This window comes from Chamaea fasciata, unplaced genomic scaffold (genome assembly GCF_029207755.1).
Source record: "Chamaea fasciata isolate MVZ Bird 193981 ecotype frontalis unplaced genomic scaffold, bChaFas1.0.hap1 SCAF_6, whole genome shotgun sequence".
In the NCBI taxonomy this organism is placed as follows: domain Eukaryota; kingdom Metazoa; phylum Chordata; class Aves; order Passeriformes; family Sylviidae; genus Chamaea; species Chamaea fasciata.
In genome coordinates, this window is record NW_027094091.1 from 22739124 (window position 1) to 22754195 (window position 15072).

The 15072-nt window shown below is 41.4% G+C and overlaps 1 protein-coding gene across 1 annotated transcript in view; it reads right to left on the reverse strand.

Annotated features, from left to right (window-relative positions):
* The window catches only part of SMIM14 (small integral membrane protein 14), a 40550-nt gene extending 25735 nt beyond the window's left edge, over positions 1-14815 (reverse strand). Inside the window, exon 1 of the mRNA XM_066185633.1 lies at positions 14698-14815. The gene's annotated coding sequence lies outside the window, so the exon portion shown is untranslated. The remainder of the gene's footprint in view (positions 1-14697) is intronic.
* Positions 14816-15072: the final 257 nt, after the last annotated feature.

Genomic DNA, 15072 nt, shown 5'->3' on the forward strand with positions numbered 1-15072 from the left:
CACTAGAAGAAAGAGGAAGAACCTGTTTGTCTGTAAGACATCTTCATTCGACAGAACACTGCGACAGTTCTACCCTCTTGGGGGGAGAAAAAAACAAATGAATTTCAGAAGTCCTTCCTTTGTTAATGCCTACTATTCGTCTGAATAAATTTTTACCATGGTGGAGAGAGACAGAGAGTAAAAGAAACTCAGAGATATCTGTCTTAATTATGGAGTTTGAACATCAATGCCCTTAACCTGCTAGGGTCTCCACTTCTTCAAAAGAAAACTAAAAAAGGAAAAAAAAGTTGAAGTGATGGAGGAAATTCTTTTTGCCTAGATACTAAGAAAGCAGTCTGGCTATGTAGTGAGAAGATGATAGAGAGATGACTTGATTATGTGGCATACAAGTACCTTTGAAAAGAAAAACAGGCCAAGTATTGAATTCTTCAATGAAAAAGTAGTCAAGAACCAGTAATTGGAAGCTGTAATTAACCAGATTGAAAAGAAAAGCAAGGCACACATTTTTACCATCACAGTAACTGATCATGCGACAAACCACCCAAGAAGCAGTGGATTTCCCACCACTCACTGCATTAAGATATGCTTCAGTAAAATACAGGTTACTGAGTGTCTTGGTTTGAAAACCTGGTATCTGAGAAGAAAGGCAGGACCCTCGCTCGTAATGGAAAATGTAAACCCCTTTGCTCTGAATTATTGTTATGAGTTTAAAATTAAGGGGCTCTCAGGCAAAGATATGAGAATAGGAATAACAGTTCTTTACTAGTGTGTCTAATAAAGCCAACAACCTACACCACCTCTGGCATTAACAAAGAGCACCAGGAACCCAGTGCCGGCCTTCTCGGCTGCAGCGCTTTCCCCTTCGGTGCAGTTCCGGTCACAGCCGCCAGGGGCGCTGCTGGCTCCCGGCGGGCAGGGCGGGTGCGGTGATTTCCCCGCGGCTGCAGGGGGCGCTGTGGTGCGGGCTCGGGGAGCTCGCGGTAATGGCGGCTGGGCCGAGATGGGGAGGGACGGAGGAGAGGCTTTGCTTCACAAACCCTGGGACAGCCGATCCTGGTGCCCCGGCAGGACTGTTGGAAGCACCAAGCTGGGCCAGCAGGATGTCTCAGCAGGCAGGGGGTGCAGGGCTACAGGGCAGTAAAAACTCAGAGCAGTGCCAAAGAAGCAGCGGGGGCGGGGCAGCAGCAGCTCGGGTCCCAGCAGGGCAGGGAGGGGATCCCGGGCACCTGAGCAGTTGGTGAAAAGTCCCTCTTTTAGTGAGGTGGGTGTTAGTAAGGTCCCAGCTCAGTGGCTGCTCTCACAAGCAGAGGCTCATCCCACGGCAGAAGCAGCAGCTCTGGGCTGGGCTCCGGCGGCAGCCGCGAGTTCCCTTCCCCAAGCAGCAGCTGCGACCGTCCTCGTCCTCCTCCAGAGCCCAGAGAGAGCCCAGCCGCTGCCCCAGCCCTGTCCTTCACCTGCCCAATTCTCCGGTATCTCTGCCCCTTGGAGAGAAACTCCCAGATAACAGAAGTGGAACCAGATGCCCTTCATGCCCTGAGCTTGGCCATTTCTTTCGTTTTTCTTAAGTACCCAGTTGTTAGTGTTTCCTAGCAACTTATGGGAAAAAGATTTCCTAAGTAAAAAGGAACAAAAGGAAAGAAACCTAACCTTCAACACTGAGTAAAGTACAGAAGCACCCAAGTTCAGATACAATGTCCTCCAATATATAGGAGATCAGAGCAGATGATCTAATAACTTTTTGAGAATTCTGTAAGGCTACTACACTAACTTTCATGAACTTATTTCAGAACCACTAGAATCACATCATAGCAATAGAAGAAATTTTTTAACTACACCGTCTCCCTGAATAATATACCACACCAAGCAGAGGAGCCTTTCTAAAACTACGTTAGGATAAGGAACAGATAAAAGCACTGATTACTAAACAGTGCAAAACAGCTTCTCTGGATATAATGCTGACATCCACAAGAACAAGTGAAGTTGCAAAAAAATACTTAATTGTAACTTGCAATAGTTTAGGGGTCAGTAACACATAATAATGTCACAGCAATTAACAGACAAGTGTTTATATTATAGAGGACTACACAAAAACCAAACATCTAATAAGGGTCATGACTAATGAAATGAGGCTAACATTCTCTACAGAGCATACAAGTGAAAAAGATTAGACAATAGTCAGGAAAAGTTAATCTGCCATACAACATGATGAATTTAGGCGGAGGTGCGCTAGGAGGAATTTACCCCAAGGCACCTGTACATGACAAATTACCTCAATGAAAGCACAAGACACATCACCAAGTAAAACACCATCCAAGCTTTGAACAAAAGATCTCTTACAAGCTTTCTCACCTTCACATAAACGAAGAAGAAACGCATCATCCTTTCTTCCCTCCAAGCCTACAACAAACTCTTTCATTGACAACCAAAGATTGACCATGTATTTTGGGAACAGCACTAGGTTTTCCCCTTAAAAAAGATACTAAAATCGGGTTATTTTAATATGCTTAAAATCCAGGTAAATAATTCCCCTTTAGGCAATTTTTTTTTGCCAGAACTGAAGGAAACAGAGACTTTATACATGTCTGCCCAGTTATAAAGAAGAGAGAAACACTCTGTACTACGTGATGATTTTCACTTGCAAAATTACACTCTCATGTCATTATTTCTCGTTACAATATTCTTGACTTAACTGTGTTATTTGTAATACACTTCCAATGCATGAAGTACTTAAGCTCTGTAATCAGATCTCAAGGTTTATTAGCGTTTTGTGATCCTGTCGAAGAATAAGAGACTGGTATTTTTATATACCACAAAGCAGGATTTCTTGGCTCCTTAGGCAGCCTGTTTGTATTAAAATCCCGTTCCAGAAATACAGTGCGCTTCCTGCCTGCCTCCCGGTACTTGCAATTGTCTGATCTCACGTCAGCAGTTAACTTGTTCTGCTCAGCTCTGACCTCTTTGCTGTGAGTCACACAAGCTCTCCACCTTTTGCAAATACAGACGTTCTACATACAATCTATCACAGAAAATGGGAGTATGTGCCCTATTCTTTTCCTCCTGACTTGGAGAAAGAAATAAAATGCTTGTAGTTTTCTGTTGCTTATTTTTTCCTGTATGTTTTTCTGTTTATCATCACCATGTTTTCTTTGGTGTTGATAGAGTTGGTTTAGAGCAGTTGGTAGGATCACAGAAATCGGTAAGGTTATGATGTCAAATACCTGCAAGTCCTCTGACTGGCAGTGTCTTTTACTCAACTCAAAATTAACATATTTTGGGTTGGCCATATTAGGGCTAGCACAGTATTTAAATCACAGGGTTTACAAACAGCTGGGAGACATAGTCAGTAAATATGCCAAAGCTCTCTATGATAACATCTGAGAACATATCTCTATGGCCTCCAGACTAGCAAACTGATAAAGCACATAATAAAGGAGAGAATTAGTACACATGGACAAATACGATGTACCATCAGAGAGCCAATATGACCATTCCAGTGTAAAGAGGCCCACAGATGTGACCATAAATAGAATAGCTGAAATTAAAACACTGTGGTCAGAGTTTGAATTACTGTAATTCAGGAGTAAAGTGAAGGATGGTCTCTGATGATTTAAGTCAGAAATTAAAGCCCCTCATTACTTTTTCAGTTGAGTATCTATTTGAAATTGTAGTCAGTGAAGCCATATGGACAATATTTCTAGTCTCTCATGATTTAAAAAATAGCATTCTCAGTTATAGTAACTATTGTAAATTGTTTCTTTTATTATCTTCCCCACTCCCAGCCCTACAGAAGTGTGTTATATTTTGTACATCCTACTATCAAACTCACAATCTTTATGGATACAATCTGGCTGAGGGGATTTCTCCCTGGAGACTATTCTGTATTTTGAATTATTGCAATGACTGTACATTATTTCCCAATTCTGCAACACCGCTCCTGAGTAAATAGCATGCAGCTGGTGAGCTCTGGGAGACAGAAATTATACTCTACCTTGCTCCACTGTAATAATTACAAAACTGGATTCCTTTCTATCATGCGAGCAAACATGAATTTTTGCCCATTTTCCATGTGCTAGATGCCTTCCAATGTGATTCTAATATGATGCTGATTAGCAAGATGGTCAAAGTGTGCACATTGGTCATCTCCACTCCTTGGTATAAAACACTGTGAAAAAAATACTTAACACTTCAGTATTTGAAGAAACACTCAGTTTATATGATACCTAAATCACAGTTACTACAGATTCATCATGGACTGAACGAGGCATCTTCAGCATCAAAACATTAGGCTTATTAACTCTCTTCTTTCCTGGATCCAGGCACTTCAAATGTGTACTATAACAAACAAGATAAATACAAAGGCTGAAGATCCCCCTGCTAAGGCCTATTTTCACTGTGCTGCTATTTTCCTGAAGACTGAAGGTAAGAAATCCTTAGGAACAAAAATACCTCATAGCACAAAGCAGGCAAGTAACAGAATCTTGCCACAGTACTTTAAAGAGAAACAAAATCCTATTCAGAGATTCTCACTACTGTTTTTCAGCCAACTGCAATAACTTGGAACACAACTGTCAAGTACCTCTAAGAAGCCATCAAGTTAATTTTGCTTCTGAGTTCAGTTTGGGAGAAGAGTGGCAGAACAAATGAAAATATGTATCAAATTTAAAGTAAAATTACAGAAAAAAAAAAGCAAATCAATTGCTCTGCCTCTTGCAGGCATTCTGAAAAATTACAAAGGGCTAAAATAGCAAAAGCCATACACAAAGTATGAATGATTAACTGCCCCAAAGATAAAATGCTCATCTTTATCTTACTGTCAGAGGCAGAAACCCCCTCTCTTGTACTCATCCATTATCTACTAAGGCATACAGGTTTCCTTAAAAATTATGTCTTCCATTGCCTTTTTGCCTGCATCTAAGCCATACTAGTATCCATGTTTTCTTACAATACCTGACCCTTTTTGTAATTCTTCTATTCACAGCATTCTCCAAGTTTGGTTCTTTCCCATCTCCAAATGACCTCCAAATATTTTCTTCTAGAACCTAAAACATCCTGCACAGCGCCCTCATATAGCATAATATAACACCCTTGCAATCCTGCACATCAAGTCCTGTCCCAGAGAAATTACCAGGCAGTCCTGTCCCAGAGAAACTACCAGTGTGACCACAGTACCCATTAACTGAGGGAGAGAAAATTTGTTTCAAGCAGGAAGAGACTGGTGTGATAAGCTCCTCCTAGAACTCCTGATCACTGCATTTATAGGAATCTCTTCTCCTCCTTGGCCATGCTGTCCCCCTAGGTACCGTGAGCACTCAAGGGGCAACTGGGACCCCAGCTGACTCATTATTGGGCATTTCAAAATGCCTCTGGGTACAATTGGTTACTCCAAAATCTGTGTCTAATCCTGCCTCTTCTAGGGAGTGGACCCACTGAACCCTGCCTAGTCACAGAGTCCAATTCAACATTCATTACTTGTACAGTAAAATATCAGATAAAGGTATATGCAGTAGGACAACACTGTTTACAACACTGTGACCAACCGACCAAGTGAAGCCAAAACATTGCAAAACAGTGAATCCCATACAAACTCAGAATTTTCTGCATTTGTTATATAATGCATTTCCCTGTTGATTTCCATCTTTTATAGTATTTGTACTCCATGTACATCCCACCCTCTCACATAATCCTGAGTGTTTTCTTACTCTTCTGATTAACTACCTACATCCAAATCACTAGTGTGTTATTTAACTTCCCGTTATTTCAGTTGTACAGCTAAACTTTGTGAGTAAGACAGGGCAAGGAATTTTATCCACTGATTTCTGTATTATGTGTTCCTTCAGACTGGATTGAAGCACAGAGGGGAAAATAATATGCATGGATTTTGTGGTTTTCTCTTTAAAAATCAAACGGATGTATGTGTACATAGGACTGGCTGATTTTACCAGCACATAGCTTTCTGAAATTTCTAGTTTAATTGCTACTACCTGAAATGCAACATATTTCCTATCACCAGAGCAGTATAAAGGAGGAACAAGGCAAAAATGGTAGCAGAGCCATTAAAAAAGCAAAGGAAGGCAAACTAAACACTGGACAGAACTAAAGGACACTGGAAGGAAACAAAAGCAGTAGTAGTTCAGTAGGGAACAGGGAAGAAATGTCACAAAAAGAACTATGAGAATAGGGAGAAAACTAACGAGAAAAATACAGAGTACTTCAAAACAAATAAATGCTATTTGTCTAAAGTTAACAGGGGCATGATTTTAAGGCAATAGAACCCGCACTAAAGACAAAGACACCACACTAAATCAAAATTAATCCAGAAGCCAAGGGCCTGGCATGAGTAACCAGTGGAGGTGGTCTTCATTTTTTATAAAAAAGTTTTAAATTGCTGGGGTTATAAAACTAGCAAAAATAAGCTTGAAGTTTTCTAGGAAAACTTCCTTTACAAAGCAACTTCCTCTGTTCAAGCAAGGCTAAAAACAGCTTCAGCAAAGAAGAATCTTGTATACAAGTTGATACTAATTAAAACATTCCAAGGATCCATTTTCCTCTATTACTGTAATTTAGATAGTTCAAGTAAATCTTCCCTCATAGAACTAAAATCTGAAACATGGCAACATTATATTTGGCTTTTTATAATGTTGATTTTTAATCCCGTTTATTAATAACCCAAGAGACACTCTCTCTCATCATCACTTTCACACTTACAGCTGCACCCTGTTTTTTACTGGAACAGATACTATGACTCTCATCAGATTTAGTACACTAGGATCTAATAGCTCTGCATGACCACAGATCTCTAGAGAACTACTGATGATCTTTTTCTACCAGGCCTCCTCCTGGGCATAAAACTGAATTTTCAGGACAAAAGAAAATCAACTGGCTAACTGGGCAGCAAAAGCAAAACAGCAGGATATATGAACGTGTGTCCTGCCAAAAGGAGAGCAGCCACAGTAAAGTGTGGCTCCAATTAGTTTTCTTCAACTAATTGTCCCAGTTCAGACCACCCATTTAGCTTTTCTAGGGAAAAGAGCTACAATGATTTTGATGGCTGATTCCAAAGTGGGTTCCTAGGCATAGCAACACTTTCACAATATAAAGCAATCATCTCCACTCTCCTTATAATTCCAGGGGGTGGGGGGAGAGCAGCTGGTTTTGTACTTGAAAGCATCAGCATGTCTCCCTGGACTTTCAGCTGTAGCTTAATCAGTTGGCAAGTATTTTTTGCACTACTTCTCCCAGAATAATAAACAAGATCTAAGATGAACTCTTCAACGCAGATTGAACTAAGCCAGTTAGTTCCTCACAGAAAAGTCAGTGCTTACCCACACAGAGAGATGGAGGCAACTGGTGGTGTTTTTGTTGGATCCAACCAAGTTGACTGACACTGGTCAAGTAGGAGCTAGAGACCCCAGTAGGAGCTCCACAAGAGCAATGCTCACCCCGCCACATCCTGCACAAAGCATATCAGTTGGGTAACTTTGCTACTGTCCCACAAATCACCTTGTAAGTAAACAATTCATTTTCCAGTGCCATTCTTAAAGTGTTTCTTAAAGATGCAAACATTAAACAAAACACCTCCTTAAAAATAGGACAAAGCCAAAGAAACTAAGAAATGCTGAGCCAGCCACTGAAGGATAATACAGTGACATGTGAAATCAGGGAAGGAGCTTTTGAGCAGGGACAGACTTGAAGCTGAGAAGTGGTAAAGGTCTCTCTGAGGTTTTTTTTCTGATGTTCTCACAGGACTACTAAAGCACTGACACATCCCTTGTCTCCACAGCACAACTCCACTACTGCCTGACCACCACAATATTCTGAGCATTGCTGGGTTGCTAACATTTTCACCCTGAAGTGGACATCGGAGTTGCTCTGAGTAGGGCAGAATATTCTTCTGAGCCAATCTGCCAACAACAGTGTTTCACCTAGAGCAGTGAAACAGTAATCAGAGCATAAAAACTTCAACTACTTATAATTATGGTCAAAGCCCTTGCATCACAACCCTTCTCAAACTGAAATATGTGAAAAAGTTCACACCCCTTCAAAGAGTGGCAGGATCTAATAAGAACCTGGCAGGAAACTTACTATTTTTGGGCTGGGCTAACCAAGGTATGCTGAGGTGCATCAGTTCAACATCAAATAGCATTTAAGGGGAATACAGATTATACAGAACCTTCCTTCAGCTTAGTTAAGTCTTCTCAGCATCAAGTACAACTCTCAGAGGACAAGAACCCACACACTGAAATTCCTCATTGTTCCAGTACTGTTTCCCCTCTGCTTTTTCATGGTCAGACCCCAGGACGTGAGGACAAAGAGAGATTTCAGGCTTTAAAGTCAATAAGGCTGATGTCAGTGACCAAAACTGAACGCCCTAAGGGAGCTAAATAAGATCCACCAAGATTATAGAAAGCTATTTACTTATTTCCATGCAGGTGCCTCAACATTTCCTCTGGGCAACACTTGAAAAGGAGCTAATTATGCGCAAACAGTCATGGACCAAAAAAGCAGTCCAGCTATTTTAGAATTCATTTACTGATATTTGATACAGAATGTTATTACCAAACTCCAGCTGCCAGCTTTGGTCATCCTTTTGTTAGAACGATGATATTTTTCTGAAAGAAAGTTCTAGGAATATGAAAACCAATTAAAAGAAGATGTCAATGACACAGAATATTGTTCAAGAATAATACCCTCTTTCTGCTAAGTAAATGCTTCAGCTTCTTCTAGCATGGGAGACTGACAATGGTCTAGGACAAGTTATTCCTATTGAACTCAGTAACTAATGGCTATTAATTTTAATTCACTTATGTTAGTGCAAAAAGTTGAGCTATCCTCTGTAAAATTGCTAACATATTATATTTCAACCAGTTTACAGAGCAAACTGGGAGCCCTCTCCCATGGTCTTCAGTAAGGCAAGAACTCTCACTGACTTTCACGGTTCTTCCATTTCAGTAAGTAGAAAACCTGGGCATATCAGCTCACTCTCCTGCTTTTGGTTAGTGTCTCCAGCATTACAGACTGCCTCACTGCTTGCTGACATTCTTCTTCCCATTCCCAAATAACTGCCAATCTCCCAAATTCAGCACTCCTGCAGCTGTATGAGTGATACACTGCTGCACGAAGCAACACATATTAAACCCAAAAACCCTGCTGGAAGTGCTTCTACACCAGCTCTGCAAGGACACGCATGCCTGTGCCACACCAACCAGGGCCAAAGGCAGGCCAGATTCTGAGCAAGTGGCTACACATGGAAGAGGAGCAGATATTCCAGGGGGCAGACCTGCTTTTGCAAGGTAGCGAGAATAAAGAGTACTCTTGCAGATGGAAAATGGCGGAGGTGAGGATCTCATCCTGGCTTCCCATGGAAGAAGAACATGGAACCTGACTTTGCTGTTTATTACCCAACCCGAGAGATGTTTTGGGCTTAAATTTTGTGCTTCATAATACAAAACTACTCATTTACTTTTAAAAGCATTAAAAATGTATGCTCCTATAAGAAACTATATAACCTATTGTGCTAGGTTTGGCCATTGAAACACAACTTTGCTCGGTCTGTAAAAGAAAAAGGTTACCCTGAGACACACCAGAGTGATCCTGAGCTAACCGTGAGCAGCCAGGCACTTACCACAGCTCAGGTGGCCTGCAGTAATTATTTATTACGAGATAGTTTTTTTAAAGTGGTAATAATTCAGAAATTTTTAAACACTTTGTCTCTTTGCAAAATGAAATGTGAAAAAAGTCTCTTATTCACTCCTTTACAAAAAAAATATAGTTTGAAAACAAATAAAAATGAAACTTTTGCCACCATATTGAGGCAGCAAATGAAGCCCTAAACCATGAGCTAGGAATCTTGTTTGTACTAGTATATTAAGAGTACAATTGTTTACATTACAAAATACCTTACTAAATCCTTAAAACAGTAAAAATACGCTATTCCTTAATGTTACGCCGATCACATACAAACACAAAATTACACTGAAATTCTTTGGAATACTTTCATTATTTTTTTCTCCAGGGATGACATATGTTTCTAATAACTTGCCACTGAGCAAACAGATTTAACAGGGTAGCAGCATGCTGAGAAAGATAGCAGGATTTTCAATTTTCAGATGAAAGCAGCTCTATTCCCTGGCAGCTCTACTCCTAACCCCTTTAGGCCAGATCAAATTTTATCTGAAGCTAGCTGGTGCCTGTCTTCAACTTCAATGGAAGTTGAATCAGGTTTTTTGAACACCTGCAGTAAACAATTTGAAGCTTATCAATTAGAATTTTTTAAATCAGTACTTATACCAGACAAAATCCATAGCAGTTAACAGGATTTCTGGACCTGGTTATTTACTTATGTTTAGCTAACAGATGACCCAGTTTTTACCAGAGAATATCACCCATCTAATTCAGCAGACTCATAGACTAGTTTAGATTATCAAAAGGAAAGTGTTATGCAAATTACACAACTCTCCCCTGCACCTACTAGCAACAGATTTTAAAATCCATTATATTAATTTGCACAACAAAAATCTAGGGTACTGTTTCACAACATCAGGATTGGCTTGCAACACACATCTTACCTTTGGCTCCAACATTTTCACACAGAAAATAATGTATCTTTCATCTTTAGATGCTTTTGTTCTACATACTGATTTGAAGCTAAACCATCTGACAATCTCCACGGCTCAAAAAGTCTCTTTATATAAGAAATATAATAATATAATCAGAACGTTTCTACATTTCACAGCTCTCTCTGATAAAATGCCTACCTAGTATTTTCAAATAGGGGTTCTTAATTACAGGTCACATCTGATCAGTCTCATCTAGATACCAGGGTGAGGAACCCTGAACAACACTGTAATCACTTGCACTGGAATTCTTGCTAAACTGAGGCTGCTCACACCAGGAAGCTTTCTTTCACACTTGATTTAGTTCAACTGTTTGAAGAGCTAACCTCAACTTTTCTTCACACCTTCATGTAATTTCATTCAACAGCTGTTTTTTTCCCTAAATAACTTTTGAATGTGTGAAAAAAGACATAAATTATTTTATCAAGTTGTCTAAAAATATTGCCCTGCTAAAAATAAAGATTTTATGATTAAATAAGAGGAAATAAATGAACATACACATACAAACAAAAAAGACCAAAACTCTAATACTAGAGGTCTGTGTTTGACAAAGATTCACCAAATAAAGTAAATTAGTATTGCAGCTGCTTATATAATGTAAATGGCTGCTGCTACATTTCTGGGGTTTTTTTTCCTGATAAAAATCTTTTCTTTCTGAGGAGCACTCAGTGGTTTGGATCTGACATTTGTCTAGAAGCTTTATAAAGTAAGAATGAAACCATATTTAGCTCCAGAAAGCCAGGCTTTTTAATGCATGCAAAGCTGCAGAAGAATCAGAACTAATCTTAATGTAGAAAATTTTTATCAAGTGTAGTTATATCTGTTCCCACCCAAATGGGACTAATTCGTTCAATTATCTGTAAAAATATGAGTTAGACACTTAAATGAAAGCTTCTGAAGCATATCTGTTCAATTAACAACAATACAAATGCACAATCACTCAATCATACCAGGGGCTGCTCCCCCAAGCATTTTCAAATCTTTCATGAAAAGCCTTATCAATCATCACTAAGGGACCTTTTTCTTGCTCCAGTCTCAGACAATAGTGTGGAATAGGTGGTGGGAAGAGGATAGGATTATATTTCTTCACTGTACTGGTAGCAGAACCACTGTTCTGTCAGCAGAAGTAAGACTAACGCAGGTAAAACACACGGATCCTTCTCATATCCCTGACAGTATTCCTTCATAACGAGGAGCTAAGGGGTAAGTTTCAAATGAGGCTCATTGGGAACTAGGGAAGCCAGCAGTTGATGAGTCAAGGCATACAAGCTGAAGGAGCTCTTCTGGGAAAATAATTCCTTTTGTTTTTTACCTGAACAAGGACTGCAAGATTCAGCTCTGTGAGAGAGCCTTAGAAAGTTACCTTAGCTTCTTCTGTACTTACAGAGGTTTTGGGATTTTCCAAGAAGTATAAGCATTTTGCAGAATCAGGTGCCTCATTAACAATTAGATTGATCTGTATGCATTCATAAATTGAATCTCTAACCCAGAAAGTTAAGACAGAGGGTGTGTTTAACATGAAGTGTAATATCACGTATGTAAATGCAAATATGCAGAGTGTGTAACAGCTCCATGAGCTGTGTCCCAAGCAGAATATGGTGAGATGACAACAAGCTTTATATGCATAAATGCATCTGCCAAAATATTTTCATGTTTGTTGTGATGAGGAATCTGATAAATGTTCAAAACATAGAGAGTAAGAATTTGATACTTGGTATTGTCAGGGCACTGTACACCTCTGCTATTCATATGCATTTATAAGAAGAGAAGATCTTGCTAGTTTCATTGTACTGGCCCTGTGAAGTCTCATGATGTTGTTAGGTCAAATTCCCGTACGACAAACTCCAGCAAAGACAAAATTTGGTCTTTAAGAATGTACTTCAAGTACCCAAAATATCTAGGTGGGAAAATTCTAAACATACAAATGTAGTTTCATTACACATCTGTTATGCAAATAACATTCACACACGACTTATTGTGAAGCTTAAATATATGAAAGCAGGAAATGAGAAGTTAATAACAAAACCAGAAGTCAGACAGAAACTAACTTTCTCCAAAACCAAATACCAACTTTTTGAAAGCCGATAAAAGAGTTTAAAAGTTATTGAAATGTAATGAATTGTTTTAAATGTAAAATACCTTTTTAATAACAGCTGTATTATTCTCATTTCCCTTAGAACAAAAGAACACGGACTGCAGAATATTGCTCATGTAACTGGCCCATGCAGTTTGAAACTTAATGGACTTGATTGTGGTTTATGTAAGGTGTTGCAAAACTATCACAATGTGATGTGTGATGAACCTTGTCTATTCTATTTATTTCTGTAGTCAGCAAAATAATATCCAACTAGGCTAAAAAAAGATCCATCCAGAGCTACAAAACTGCTGCTACCATCATCTCGGTTCTACAGCAGACCTCGGGGCTTGTGGTCCTGAGGGGTCAGGGACGTCCCTGCCAGTCCAGGAAGCACAAGCAACAACACAGTGTGGAATTACCAATAACACACCTAGTATAACTTTGCCGTTATTTAGCTCCTTACATGAAACGATCTTAAATGACTTAAAATACAGAACTCTGTAGCACTCAAGAGTTAGGCAAACACTGTAAATCTTGTCTTTTACAAAGGACAAATAGAACAAAAAATGTTGGACTCACCCACCACAGTGGCAGGGGAAAGAACAGTGGTTAGAAGTGAACCAACTAATGGCTGCTAACATTACAATTAATTTCATTTTGCAAAATGCATCTACCATTTCAAGCCTCACTGTTAGCGACAGGGTCACTTTTTAAAATCAAGGACTGATTTCTTTCATCTCTTCAAGTCACAGGAATTGGATGAATTTATCAAGGATATAGGAAGAAATAAAAAAGTAAAACAGGTCTCCCTCACTTCTGATTTTTTTGAGCTTATATCTGCTTTTGGAAAGTAATGTGAGTAAAGGTGGATAGCACTCTAACATCTAAGCATTTAAAGACTTCTAATGCATAACCCACTAATACTCACTAAAGATACACACCTTGCCCAGTAGGCACACCAACAACAATAACGTAAAATGCTATTAAGGCCCAAATGTTAGCTGTCCTTGCCTCTAAAACCTGCAGTTTATTTTCAGGACTCATCTATCTGCATAGATCTGGATGTTCAGACGGTACTAAAACACAAACAGTCTACAGCCTAAAAGGAAAACCTGAAGACACTTGACTAGGCAAACAGGTGTTTGTCAGGAAACCAAAGTTTTTGATGTAGGTCTTGCACCACATTCACACAGAAGTGCTGGTTAGCCAAGGCCTCAGAACTGCCATGGAAGGCAACGGCTGAGCTGCAGGGCAGGACAGCTGGGGAACCCAACACAGCAACAGCAGCAGAGAAATGACCAGATCTTGTGGTCCCCAAGGCCAATATACCCCTTCCCCACTGATTCCCTAGGAGTCACATATTCGAGCATACATGAAGAGCTCCTGGCAGGAATCCAATCTTTAATAACTTAACAGCAGTGTGATACCGTCCTTTTCCCGAGATTATCTTTCACGTGACATTGTTTGATCTCTCCCACTTCAGCTGCACCCTGTTCGTAAAGCGGGGAGCAGCCTGGGAGTACATATCCTGGTGTCTGCACGCCACTGCCAGCTTCTTTAAAGAGAGAAAACTAAACCTCTTTGGCTCAAAGTATCAGACTGAGATCCTTTAAGAAAAAAAAAGAAAAAAAAGAAAATCGATAGAAGAGTGCTACTTCGCACGAAAATCCCAAATAACCAGAAAAACCACAATCAGACCAGCTGGTAAGAAGACGAGCCGACGTTTCTCTGGTTTGGAAAAACGGAGAGCTGCCTGACACCGAGCGGAGAGGCTCCGGCTCTCCCGGTGTTTATCGTCACCGGCACTCGGCAAAGCGCCCGGCGGCGGGGACGTTTCTGCACTCCAACAGGCTTGAAGTTACCCCGCAGCCCCCACCGGGGCTCCGCCGCCGCCCCTCGGCCCGCGCCGCGCCCGGCGGACGAAGGGTCGGGCGGAGGTGTCCGCGCAAACCCTGGGCCGCCGCCAGCCCGCGCCCTCCCCGGCCCCGCCGCGGCCGTCCCGCTCACCGTTCTCTGGCCGCCGTCGCGGAGGGCTGCGAGGGCGGGGGCAGGGCGGCCGGGCGGGCAGGGGCGGCCCCGCGGCTCGGCCCCGCGGCTCGGGCCGGCTCACACGTCAGCCCGCGCCACGAGACCCGGATCTGCCGGCTCCCGGCGGCGGCGGGGCCGGGGCGGCGCCGCGCGGGCCCGCCCCCCGCTGCCGCCCCTCGGCCCGGCACGGGAGCCTGAGCGCTGCCGCGGGCAGGGGCCGCCGCGTCCCTGGGCGCGCTGTGCGGCGGGGTAGGGCTCCAGAACTGCTGTAGCGCGGCGTGCCGGGGGGCCGCAGTGCCGAGCAACGCGGCGGCCATAAAATACTGCTCCAGTAGGTCAGCGCGGAGAGGACGC